Below are 13980 nucleotides of genomic sequence, written 5' to 3'. Positions count from 1 at the left end.
ATAATTTTGTGTACTACTTTCTTTCGTCTCACTCTCTCTCTCTCTCTCTCTCTCTCTCTCACCCACATCACCGTTTTCTACCCCTTGAATCAGAATTTGGGCAACTCTTGATGAAATTTTGCCACACATGATGTTAAAATTAAGAAGAAATAACTGTCTATATTTGGTTTAAAAAAAAAAAAAAAATCCCCTTTAACTTGTGTTCAGCCCGGGCAACGCCGGTTACTTCAGCTAGTAATATTATAAAAACTCTCACATTATTATACATGACCTTTATGTAAAACGTATTACATATTATGTGACATGCGACGCTGTTCCTCCGAGAGCGGCGCACACATCGAGGTTCGGGCGACGCGCCAATGTCCCATATTTCACGACTGCATGTCCCGCCGTCGAAGGACAAAAGGGAAAACACGTCGGTTGATTGAGTCCCCGAGGCTACCTCGACCCAGCACGTGTCAAGGTTCCCATCACACAGATGACGAGCAATCTGCCCGTCGGGCGTCACGCGGGACGGAATTTATCTTTTTCGAGGACAAACAAATACAAAAAAAAAAAAAAAAAAACTTTCCGACAGAGACACAACAATTGATCAGTAGAAACTGGAAAAATTCGCGGTTTGAATTACCTCCAGGATAGACTCCACGATCCTCTACACACTCGGGAAAATGCCAACTGTTCATTGGCTGCTGACTTGTGAGTCGTCTCGACTGGGTGGCCTCTGTGATTCGTCACTTCCACGAGTGAGGGTCTCTAATTGGTTCTCATTACTCCAGATTAACAGTGAACCAATGGCAGAAGCAGCACTAAAGTATAATTATTTGAATTGTAGCATTTCACGAAATGAATCCGCGAATTCTTCAGGTCTCTATTAATCAGTAGAGACCTGCAAAATTCGCAGATTCATTGACCTCTCGGATAGACTCCACAGTCCTTTAAATGCTCGCGGAAATGACACCTGTTCATTTGCTACTGACGCGTGAGACGTCTCAACTAGGCTGTCCGTAATTCAGCACTTTCTTGGTATAGTGTTTCCCATTGGCTCACTGTTCCCCGGATAAAATGTGGGCCAATCGCAGAAGCGGTACGAAGGTATAGTTGTTTTGATGCTAGACTATCGCGAAATGAATCCGCGAATTTTGCATGTCTCTATTAATCAGTAATAATCTTCTACGTCAGCCACGTATAATTTTTTTTTCTCAAAGCAAGTGGAAAATTTTAGTCCACTTTGAGATTTCGCGCAAACTGCCACGATCAAAATAATCGTTAATATTTTCTTCAGTGAGCATAGAAAAAATAAAATAACAATTAGCATTTTAGGAACGTTAAAATTTTGAATAATTTTTTTTGTTTGAATATGAAACACCAGATTTTCGCCAGTTGTAAAATTCACTCAAGGAAAGTGACCGTTTGAGAGAGACAGTTATTTTAAAGTTAAAAAGTTGGATGTGTCTATCTGATAACGTTAATCAAAACGAAACGAAATAAAATAATTAGAGTATTTCCGTTGAAATAGTTCTAATGTTTAATTTTATTAAAAAAAACATTAAAATAAATTCTACCAGCAAACTTCAGGTGCATTTCAACTGGAAGAAATAAGTTGAAGTCAAAAATACGACTTAAGTTCATTATGTTTTTCCCAAGGATGGTATTGGCTTTTGAGGTTTGTGCGTTACAACATTTTTACTTCAAGATCTCAGCATATGGGTGATATTTAATTAAAAAAATTATCACAGTATCATCAAAACATGTTGCTTTCAAGAAAATGACTGCTTCGCAATGATTGGGGAAACATTTTCAGAGTTTGTTTAATAAAACTTCATTAAAATGCCTAAATTTTCATTCTTTAATATTTTGTCTAATAATTGAGAAAAATTATTGCTTATACCAGCCTTGGAAAGTACTTTAGACCATAAGTTGTACATACGTTATTATCAAACAAATGTTTTCGCGATGAAAGTACAGCCAAAGTTTGTCCGCCGAGCTCTGAATATTATTGTATACGTCAATAACAAATAGGTATAAACGTTTTTATGTGTGTGTTTTAAATTAGGTCTAGTCATTGCTTTATATATTTGTTTGGATAATACAGTTCTGAAAAATAAAAACATAAATAAATAACTGCTAAATGTTTTGGACTATATCTTACGTCAGTGTTTGGATAGTGACAAATATTCGTAGATAATTTCAATTTTTTTTCTTTCAAAAAAGTACTTTAAATAACATTATTTGGCTTAGAAATCATCATTATAAGTCATACCTCAAAAACGCTTTAAAATATTCGGTAGGTAAACGTGGATAAAACTATATGCTACATGTTTTCTTTCCTCGCTAATTTTGATAATATTTCGGCGAAACGTAAATATCAAAATGTTTTAAAAATATATTCTATTGCTTATTAATACCCGAAAAAAATATACTATTTTTAAACAAACCGCTACTTCAGTATCTTAAAACCTTCTGGTTTGGTAGAAATTCATGTAATTAACTGAAAAATAAAATAGCAATGTGCGAAAATTTATGTTCTTGTAATTTTTTCCCTCTTCGGAGCGCAGCAAATTTCGACCACACAAATCACACGCAACTGTTGCCTCGGGCCATAATATAGTTTTACGAATTGGGGGGTGGGGAGAGAAAGTAAGAGGAGGGAACACGTAATTTCTCATCGAGTTGGCGCGGCCTCTAGGGTGGTGGGAGGGGGGACAGGGGCTAGGGGAGAGCGAGGCAAGCGCTACATTAGCGAGGAAACATATGTTCGCCACACACACACACACACACACAGGGTAGAAGTATGTGGCGGGGGGGGGGGGGGGCATTGGGAAGGGCTCATGCATTACAGATTGCACTCAGAATGCCAGTCTTTCTATATCATGGACCACCGCGAACAGATCTGGAAGCTCCGATACACAAAACCAATATTGTGGGAAAGTTTCCTTTATAGTAAAATAAAAAGTTGTAAAATTTAACAATCGGTTGCGATTTGGTTGAGATATTTCAGTAGCACAAATGTTCTAAAAGTTTATTAAAATAAACGAATGAATCGTTTTATCATATTTTTTTAAAAATATAGGTAACTCGTAAAACCTACGATAAAAGCGCGATAGTTTGTTATCCTTAGTTAATGTTTGGAAAAAGTTAACTTTAATTTAAATGTAGTTCATGTTTGAAAAAGTTAACTTTTATTTAAATGTTATATTAATTTAACTCAACTAGTTAGCGAAATAAAAATTAATATTAGTGTTCAATTCTTCCAATTCTATACACTAATAATACGATACAAGACTGAAATAATTTTCCCCGTTTATTTTTTAAAATTGAAATATATTTCAAGATTATAAAGAAAGTGTGAATATCAGAGTAGAGCTCTTGAAAGTGAAGAAAGGAAAGGGTTAAAATGTATTGTAAAGAGTCAAAGAATTTGACATATTTTGTCGCTTTTAAGTAAGGCTATGTTCGCTACGATTATGATCATGTAGAACGAACATATTTGTGTCATTCATTGGTATGTTTTATCGATCATGTGAATGATTCATTATTTGGTTTTCACTTTTTAATAATCCTCTTCACTTATAACGCACCAGATGGCGACGCGCTAATTTTTTTCTTTGTTTCTCTTCTTGTTATACGAGGCATCTTTTCCACACTGTAGGGGTTGTAAAATAAATCTTACCTTTTTTTGACAGACACTAGAAACGAACTTGCACGTAGGCCTAGCGAAAATTGTACGCTATTATAAGGTAGTTTGCCAATCCGAAAGCATCTTGCGAATAAATGACCGGAGTTACTTGTACCACGACTGTATGAAAAAGAAATGTTTCTATCACACATTTGTGGAAAAGCAGTTGATTGGTTCATCGAAAGACAAGCATACAATCTTAGGAAAATAATTTTCTTTAACTAAGCACTCGACATGATGGAATATAGAAAGTAGAAAGTAGCAATTCTTAATCTTATCAGCTAATTCATATTTAATTAAAAAAGTGTCAATATCATAAATTTAATAACATGAAATGTTAAAATCTATGTAGTTTTTACTTATCGAGTGTAGATTTATATGCGTTTGTTAAATGTGCTGCCAGTAACCTTCTTATAATCACAAAGGTATATCTGCAGGTATATAACAAGTTCAAAATATAAAAAAAATTATCTGAAATAATGTTTTAAATACTAATTTAGTAGACACTGGAACAATAACATTTCATGTTTCGACAATGAGAGGATTAATGTTAGCTAGTTGAATATTTAAAATTATTAAATAATTTAGAATTTTCATCTGGGGTTTCTTAAAATATTAATCAAATTAACTTCAAGTGAGTTACATGTAAGCGGATTACAGGCTTTCACAACAATTATAAATAGGCGTTTTGTATTTATATGCCAAGCCGCACTGTATAATTTTGATGTATGTACATTTTACAAGGAAAATCCTTGGAATCTCATTTGGCAACGATATCACTTCCAAAAATGCATGGCAGAGGTTTTAAAATGGAAAATCGTATAATTATTTGCCTTGCAATTTTACAAGTGCTATTGTTGGTAATTGAGTTTCCGAGGACTATCCTTGAAAATGTGCAAAAAAATTACAGGTTTGATAGTACTGTATTTCCATCCATCCAAACGCGACAGGATTTTACTTCGTAAAGAAGATAAATTACATGATTGTAGTTCACACAGAGTTGGTTGCGTATATAGTTCTTTGGTTCAATACTTTTATTTGTGTTTGAATATTTGAAGAAATTTCATAAGGCGTCCTTCAAGAATATAAAAGGAAGCCGAAAAGGTACATTGTACACATTGAAGTTATAAAGAGCTCAATAAATCTAACAAAAATTTAATAATCAAATTAATTTTAAAAATATATCCCATAAGTTTCAAACTATTTAACTGCAAAATAATATCGTTAAAAACTTAAATTCATATCCTATACAAAAATTTTCTTACATTCTATATATGAGTGAAGAAATAACTTTTAAGTAATATTTTATCATATAGTAAGAATTTAAATATTATCCTCGGAATTAAAGCACTACATGCAAAAACTACTTGTTAAATAATAGACAGCTAGTCATTTTTTCATGAATAAATGCGTATGTAATGCTAAATTTACAACTAAATTAAATAATGAGTTTTAATTCTTATTTGAAGATATATCTATAGATGTATACGAAATATCGGAAGAAAATGTTATGCAAACGATTTGCTTTAGAGCACAAAAAATATTAACTTTATTTTTTCAAATAAACCTCTAATATCATTTAATTGTACGCGAACACAACGAGAATGCACCTACTCTGAGTTGGAGTTTTAGGCAATTTAAAAGGACGTGACGTAGACATGTTTTAAACGTCACACCAGTGGCGTCATTTTTGTGAACGATTCTCGAGTTATTTTGGAAAGTTTGGCAGGGATGGCTTCCAGCTTGGCCAAAACGCTACTTTATTTTTAATGCATCCCTGGGTTACACGGCTATTTAGGACTGCAATGAATCACCAGTTAACTGGAGACGAAAATCTTTTTTTGGGACGACTCGTGAAACCGTGACACTGCAAATCGCAGTTAAGAGAACAAACTCGTAAAATTTTTTTTTTTTGACGTGACAACGTCTAATAAATAGATGAACGCCGGTTGCACGCACGAAAAAAGATGAATCATTGTCCCGTTACGCACATTGTACCGTTACGCTTTGTCCCGTTACACTCATTGTACGCTTGCGCCGCATTTATCACTCTTCCACTCGATTGGAACAACCATCGATTTGACTTTTTCGAGGCACATTAAAATTGAAACACTCCCATTCGTTTCCTATTTTTCCTACTTTTCCTATCATCGTCCTATCCTTAACAGAATAACACAGATTGGAAGAAGTTAAATAGAAAACATGTATAAAAGTTATAGTTAAAAAAATCTGTTCGTTAAAGTAATAAACATATTTGAATTAATGAGTGCCAATAAAAGTAAATTTATCAATTAAATTGTATATTTCATTTCACTCCTTCTTTATATCCATACAAAATAGTGATAATTCAATAAAAATGATTAAGTTTTATTCATAAAAGTATGCAATAATTTCATCAATGTTTTGTTATGACGTTGTCACGTTAAACTATCGTCCGTAAACCGACTTTACAGACAACCAATTTTTTTTCATATCTTCCGATAGTCACGTACATTATTTCTCGACACAAATTGTATGTTTTGTAGTGTAGATAGTAGAGACACAATGTAATATATCAGCTGTGTGGACACCATTTAGATAGTTCAGAGCCGTAGGCGTTTTAGAAGCTTTCGAAATTTATAGCGGCTATAGAAATTTTCTTACATGTTCCCATTTGTTTCTTTGCAGTTGTTGGTAAGTGTAGAAGCAGCCCGAAATGTGTAAGGCAACCAGAAAACTACTTTTAAGTAAGTAACTAAAACTAAACAATTGATTTATTTCAAACAGGTTTAGCTTACCTTTAGGGTAATTCATCAACACGAAGTAAGAATAGTTTATTAGGGTAGTTACAAGAGTAGCAAATAACATTTTGTTGATAATTAAAATCAACATAACTGCACGTTACTTTATGAAAAAAAGTATAGCTCACACAGAAAACTGTGGCTTGTTTATCTGTTAAAAACATGACTTTAGTATTAATAAAGTTACTATTTTCAACTATGACTAGACTATTTTTAAACTATCGTAAATCTGAGTTTCTTTAAATTTGGCGAAACAAACAATCAAATGCATAATTATTATTATAAATAAGCGTTAAACGATGTATGAATACTGTGTGTGATCTAGTGTAACATAATGCATAAAATTAGAAAAAAAATGGCGATAATTGTATAACTTGATGTAAGTTTTTGGACATACGCCATTGCTAAGAACTTTTTATGTTGAAGAAAAAAAAACTAAAAAATAAAATAAAGAAATAAAAACACTCAAAAAAGACAAAAAACACACAAAATTAAGCAAACAATTGCTTTTGTCAACAAGGATATGAACACCACATAATATTCCGTAACAGGAATATGGTCAACAAACAAAGAAAAACTAAGAAAAATGTACTAAGAGAACGAAAAAAAAAAAAAATCATATCATTACATACATTACGTATATCATAACATGCAACGTCACAGTGTCGACAGCCGTCAAGTTCAAGGCAGTCATCACGTTTCTAAGGTTGCCGAGACAGGATGATTCTACTGTGGTTCGCCATTGCCTTCTAGGGGATTAAGGTGAAAGGGCACATCAGAAAAACCCAGTCCTAAACGCAGGCAGAAGGTTTGAAAGCACCCTACCCGGTTAGGAATCTAGTCCGGGTCTCTTGCCCAGACACGCTAGCCACTAGACAAGTAAACATTGGTAAATTACGAAAAAAAGAACATTTTTGGTCTTATTTCGTTGGTTTCCGCACTGCAGGTTTAAGGTGCCGATTCACACACTTAGTGACTTTGGCAACCAGTGGTGATGTCAGTTGCGGGTGAGATGCGACATACAACAGTATGTAGAGCGGTACTCCGAAATGACTCCGGTTTGTATACATGTGGGGATTGAAGTTTTCGTGAAATCATCTCGATACTAGCTGCGCGTTAGACAACTGTATCATCGTATTCACGAGCTTCTATCAGACACGCGTCTTTATAAGGTTTACTAACAATTTGAACTGATTTAACAGTGTTCTTACTAAGGAAGTTATTATTTTTTTTCGTTCTTTATCATCTGTTATTTGCCACCCCTTGCAGTAATGGTTGGTATTATATAAAAATGATTTAGAACGAGAGTTGTAGATAATATTGTTAAGTTTCACAATAAATAAGAACAGATTCGATAGTATACTGGGTACGGAAATTATGAATTTTTATATTCCTTTCCATGCCTTTTTTCAACCTCTTGCAGTAATGGTTTGTCCTAAAAAAATTTCTGCAGACAAAAGTTTTAGGAAAAATTTATATAAGTATATATATATTTAAAACCGTTCAAACAGATTCGATGGTGTGTCTAATATTTCGACAAACGTTTTTGCCATTACTCCTACGAGTTATATTACGTTCAAACGGATGTGATATTTTTCAAATTATGGTTGCTATGGCAATTTTCTTGTTTTTCCAAAAAAAAAAAAAAAAAAAAAACGTTCCCATTTCTACCCCTTATGTCAGATTTTGCACATTAAAGAAATCTACCGATTTTTCATTTCTGTATTGTGTGTATCAGTTTTAAAGTTATTTTTGTAAAATTACGGCAGTTATCGTGTCTATAAAAGTAATATATATATATAAACTTTTGATTATGGTTTTGGGGTTATAGACCATGCAACGGAAAACTTTATCAAACATTTTCTGAAGTCGCACCATCTAAGTACCTAAAAAAAATAATTTGGCATGCTATAGTTTGGTGATAGGTGCCACTTGGGTCAGCCTTGTTTGCCAATAAACAGTCAAATATTTTAAAATATGGTTTCACAAGCTTTAGTTAATGTACGTAAATAGGTGGTGCATTCATGCAAACGCGCAACCATGTAACCTATAAAATATTAATAGTTACTGTATGCAAATATTTTTTTTTATAATAAGTTTAAATCATTAAAATTACCTGTTATTTTATGTTACAAATAAAATATGACCCAGCAAAAATTTCGCATGAAATTAATATTTAAGAAAAGCAAAAAAAAAAAAAACATTTTATATTTGTAAAATGACAGGTAATGAAGGCAAGTCATTTTGATAGGGGCAAATATTTAATGCATCATAGCAAAATCATTAAAAAAAATATATTTCGAAGTTGAATTTAATTTCAGTCCATTAAGTTTCGTTCACATATCTGTAGAAAGGCCCAAACTTCTTTTTTTTTTTTTTCATTGAGCTTGGAAAAGGGGAAAGAGCATAAAATCCAGCATGCTAGAGACTCGTTGAAAATGGCCCATTAAATTTGATAAACGGCAATTTAACGGCAAACCGTTAATAGTTGCGGCTTTCCCCACCACGCTTATTAGAATTTGTTTTTTTTTTTTTTTTTTTTGCTTTCCTTTCCTCGTCTACGTAACGTACGTTTCACAGGGTGAAATTGAAAAACAACGCGCGGGGAAGTCTGTCACAAAGGAGGGTAATTTCCACCAATAACGTGTGCTCCAGCGAGGTACGCATATCAGCCATGCGCGCTTTGTATGCGTTTGCGAGAGAGAGAGATAAAAGACTGGTTCAGGTGTAAAGGGGAAAATAATGGGTTGGTGGGTGGGGGGGGGGGGGGGGGGGGGGTGGATTTTGAAACAAAAAAAAGACGCAAATTTTTTTTTTTTTTGCGAAGCATCTTGTTCCCTTGTCGCGCGCGTTCGTTAGGATGCTATATTGACAAACACCCGCCCCACCCTTTCTCGCCCCTCCAAAATCCGCGCAACAACATCAAACACTAATCAATAATGTGTGTTGGTGGAGGGAGGGGGTGGAGCGAAGAGGGGTAAAGGTGGGGGGTTGTAGGGGGGTGGGAAGTGTTGCGGGTAGGGCGAGAGGGTGAAGCCCGGCTTACTTCCAACATACTTCACAAAGCCCGTGACGTGTACAGGGTCCTGGCTTCAAAAGGGTGGAGGGCGGGCTCTCGAAAAAAAAAAAAAAGACAGAGAGACAGAGAAAGAGGAGATTTAGGAATCGTTTGGACTCACAGCGCAAGAGGCGACAGACAACTGGCCACAAAATGCGTTAGGAAGTATTGTGTTGTCTTTTATGTCATCTTAAATAGTTTTTGCTGTTTATTTTTTTTTATTCATAATTCTTTTTTTTTTTATTTGTTTCTTCATGTTTCTTGGCGACGACCATAAAATTTTTAAGTAGTAGTAATTCTTCTTAATTTTTTTGCTAATTTATTTTAAAAATTGTGCATGTACCTCGTTTTTGATGCTTTGGTGTTGTTATGTACGTTTTTAACATTTTCTATTGCTTTCTGACTGCTCAGTTCTGTATGTTGTTTATTTATTGTTTCGTTCTTCCGTGTGTTATTTTTTTTAACTCATGCTAGGGAAACAGAAAACGTGCTTTATTTACAAAAAAAAAAAATACTTCAATACCGCTTATAAACGGTTAAATAATTTTAGTTTTCTTGTTACTGGAAGCGACGTCCAAACTATGTGCATTAAGTCGCTCGCCTAACTTCACCTGAGCCGGCAGTCCAGTAAGCTGCCTCGGATGCGACGGACGCACCATAGCACACAGCGAAGGGAAACATACTTTTCATCGACGTAGAGTCAGAGTCTCAAAATAATGAGTTCGTTCAAAATTTAATATATTTTTTGTCGTTGTAAAAATAAAATTTAGTTAAGGTTAAATGTGTCACAGAAATAAAATTATCGTAAAAATTTCGTGATCATTTTTTATGTTTGAACATCTTAGCTCAGTAAACATAATTTAAAAACTTTCCCAAAATTTTTTAATAATAATTTTTGAGGACTCTAATGGGAAATTTTACCGCAAAAAAAAAACATTTTCGAGAAAAAAAGGAAACAGTTTATGTTTAATGTTTTTCACGTTTTTTGTAGGAATGTTTTATAAAAAAATGGAAATTTTGGCGAATTTCGGCAATTTTGGGCTAATTTCGAGTCACCTATAACAATTCGACCAATTTTGAATTTCAAGTTAAAGGTTAAGGTAAAAGTCATCCAAGATGGCCGTCGTGACGTCACAATTTAAGATGGCGGACAGCGTCTCCTCACTCCTCACCCAGGAACCAGTCCCAGGAGACTCTTCACTATACATACATACTACTCACGTGTTTATACTAATATTGATTACTGAGTATTTATTAAGAAATTTCTATTTGATTTAATGTTTACATTACCAACAGTATTTTAAAATATCACTCAGGTTCTATTATTTATTCTATAAATGTTAAGCGTGCAAATTTAAAGTTAGTTTTTTATTAAGCCAAGTAATTATATATTCTAATGCACATACATAAGAACACGCGCCCATTTTTTTACATTAGAACTTTTCATCTAAAAGTATTTAGAAATTTTAATAAATTAAACTTTTCTGATACATTAATAAATATGGTCACTAGTCAAGGGCCTAAAATTACTTTTATTTTTTTCAATTAAATATTTTTATTGTCATTCAAAAATAAAAAATATATTTTACACTCCAGGTTGAAGATATATACTTATAACGACTTAAGCACTGATTTAAATTTAATTTTAAGAAACTAACTACATGTGAGTTGATCGAGAATAAAATAATGCTTCGTAAGATGTTTTATACTGGAATCAACAGCACGTAGAGAAATGTATTGTTTTAGCATAAAATACAGTAAAAAATATGAAACCATGTGGTATGTTTTGCAGACGATTTCACGTAATATTAGTTTGACAAATTTTTCTAAGTTATTTGTGGTGTTATTAAATACTAATCTTTAGTTAAAATCAAAAACTTCTTAAGTATTTGGTTCTTGAATAATTGTTTGCGCTACTGTTTATAAGTTATAGTAAACAATAAGATAGAAAAATAAGCATATTTTCTAATGTTTCTCAGTAACTTTATTAATAACACTCATTCCAAAAAAATTGTAAGCAAGAACTAAATTTTCTGTATTGAGCGTAATTGAACACAAAACAATTAATTCCTTCTATCGAAAAGCGTAAATTATTTCACAAAAACGTCCCTTTTGATTAAAAACTAATAACTTAAAGGCCGTTAAAAATTATAACATAACTCAACTTAGTTAAAGCTAAATTTATCTGAACGATTTTTAAAATTTATTTTTCAGAGCCTTTTATTTCCTCAGAAAATATATAACAAGGAAATTTTGTTATATATTAGTGCATCGTTTAATACAACGTTCATGAAGTTTCTTAATTCTTCTTACGACTTCCCGTGCCTGCTTAGTTCGATTTGGTTTTAAATCCCAGTTATTTCCACATGTATCACTCTCTTGAGGAATATTATTTAAAATCCATTGAGACAGGACGTTTATAATGGTTTGTTCTGGTTTTGTTCATACGTATTTCACTTCGCTATCTGGGCTGTTATTTCTGAAGAAAAAAAATTAACTCAGTAACTTCTTAACTTTCTGCATGGAGAGAAGTCGACGAAGCACGGCAAATTCAGCTTTCCGGCTCGAAAGATACGTGATCTCATTTATAAAGGAAGAATAATGCGAAAGCTAAGATAAGTGTTTAAAAGAGAACTGATAATTTCACGAAGAGAGAGTCTGCCACCGACAAGTCACTCTAGGAACGATGGCGTATTTTGGCGTGAGCTATATATTCGTGCGAACTCGAACGAGGGAATAGACGTTACGTTCAAAGCCACACGAATCCTTTGAGATTGGGTTGAGAATCGCACATTTTATCGGTTTCACGCTTGCTAACCACCCCCTCCCCTCTCTTCCAAATCTACCCCCCCACCTTTACTAGTTAGTTCGACCCCACTGCACAAGAGCTTTCTCAGGCACTAAGGGTCACCTACAGAGACTTCCTTTACAGTATTCTCTCGTCCAAAGAAGCCTGAAGTAGCTGTCCAAGAACCCTTGCCTTATTTCAGCAAATAGCCCCGTTCTACGCCATTAGCCGATGAAATTAGCCTAAAAGAGTCTCATTTGTTTCCAGATTTTATTCAGCTGGAGAGTTGTGATCCACAGTGAACTCATTACCTATTTTTAGAGATAAACAAACCGTTATACCAAAAAAAAAACAGTCGTTTCAGGTTTCTTCCTGAGAAGCCAGCATGACAAAAATTGACAATCTGCAAACTTATAAAATATTTAGCAAACGTTTTGCTGTGACATAGAAAAAGGTAATTTTGCTGCGTGAATTTCTGAATAGTAAAGACAAATGTTCGTATCAAAAAACAAAATAATTATGAAAACCGTTAGGTATCAAAATCACTTTAAATATTTGCGAAAACAAATTTTGTATTGAATTACCTTTAGTCTATAAAAAAAATACAGGTTATGTCATACATTATATCTGAATTAGTTTATTTTCTACAACTTAATGGAAATATTTGGGGAAATCGTTTGGCCTTTAGCCTTTAGATAATTTAATAATCTTTTAAACAGATGGTTGATGGAAGTGTGTTTTAAGAGAAATACGGCCTCACTTACGGCAGAAAAATACTAGAATAAATTAAATTTATAATATAAGTATAAATAAGAAAGATATTTAAAGTAGTAAAATGCATAGGAACAGCAGAACAAATAAAAAGATTTTCAACTGTAAAAAAATATTTTGCAATTCGTGTTCCTAAAAAATATATAGGCCTATGACCAAAAATGATTCACATTACAAAGCTATTTTGAATACTTCAATTTACTCAGACATCCTCAATTTCCAACATTTTTGCTCTCAACAAGTTCAGTGTAATGAATTACGAAAAGAGACGATAAAATACTAATTTAGCGTTTTATGACCACCACGCGCGTTGTAAATATAACTTCACATCATGGAATCGCAATTTTTTTTCGTATGCAGGGCCATCTTGTTTTTTTTTATCTGCTAGAGTTTAGTGCAATCAATCATCAGATCGTCCAATATAGTAGTGTCCGCCATCTTGGCTGCCATATTGATAATCTGTAATCATTAACCTAGAAATTCGGGGGAAAAATTTTTAAATAGTTTTAAAAAAAAATCTTGTTAATATACCGATTTCTGTCCTTGGTTTGGTTCTTGGTCGGTGCAAAATATAATGTATGTTATTTAATTCAATATTACCTGTATTTAATAGTTTACGAAACAAGTTAATGTTCTATGCTGAAGAAACACTTACACTGTACATTACTTATGATTTTCGTTGCCTGCACTTTTCGTAAGTGACTTTTGTTTACACCTTCACTAAGCCTACCGATTGTAAAACACAAAATTTTTATGGTTTTGGGAAAAACCGAATGTTTATTCATTTATGAACTTAATACTAAAATTAAAGAATTTTAAAATAAAGGCCATGTATGAACGGTTATTCCAAAACTGTTTTATGCTTTAAGTTATTGCTAGGTCTGACATATAAATTGTCCTTTAAGTT

The 13980-nt window shown here is 33.3% G+C and overlaps 1 protein-coding gene across 2 annotated transcripts in view; it reads left to right on the top strand.

The window, feature by feature from the left end:
- LOC134532737 (small conductance calcium-activated potassium channel protein) overlaps positions 1–13980 on the top strand; it is a 768096-nt gene that overhangs the window by 462310 nt on the left and 291806 nt on the right. The window lies entirely within an intron of this gene.

This window comes from Bacillus rossius, chromosome 1, assembly GCF_032445375.1.
Source record: "Bacillus rossius redtenbacheri isolate Brsri chromosome 1, Brsri_v3, whole genome shotgun sequence".
Taxonomy (NCBI): domain Eukaryota; kingdom Metazoa; phylum Arthropoda; class Insecta; order Phasmatodea; family Bacillidae; genus Bacillus; species Bacillus rossius.
The sequence above is the reverse complement of the archived record's forward strand: the minus strand, read 5'-3'. Positions and strand labels throughout refer to the sequence as shown.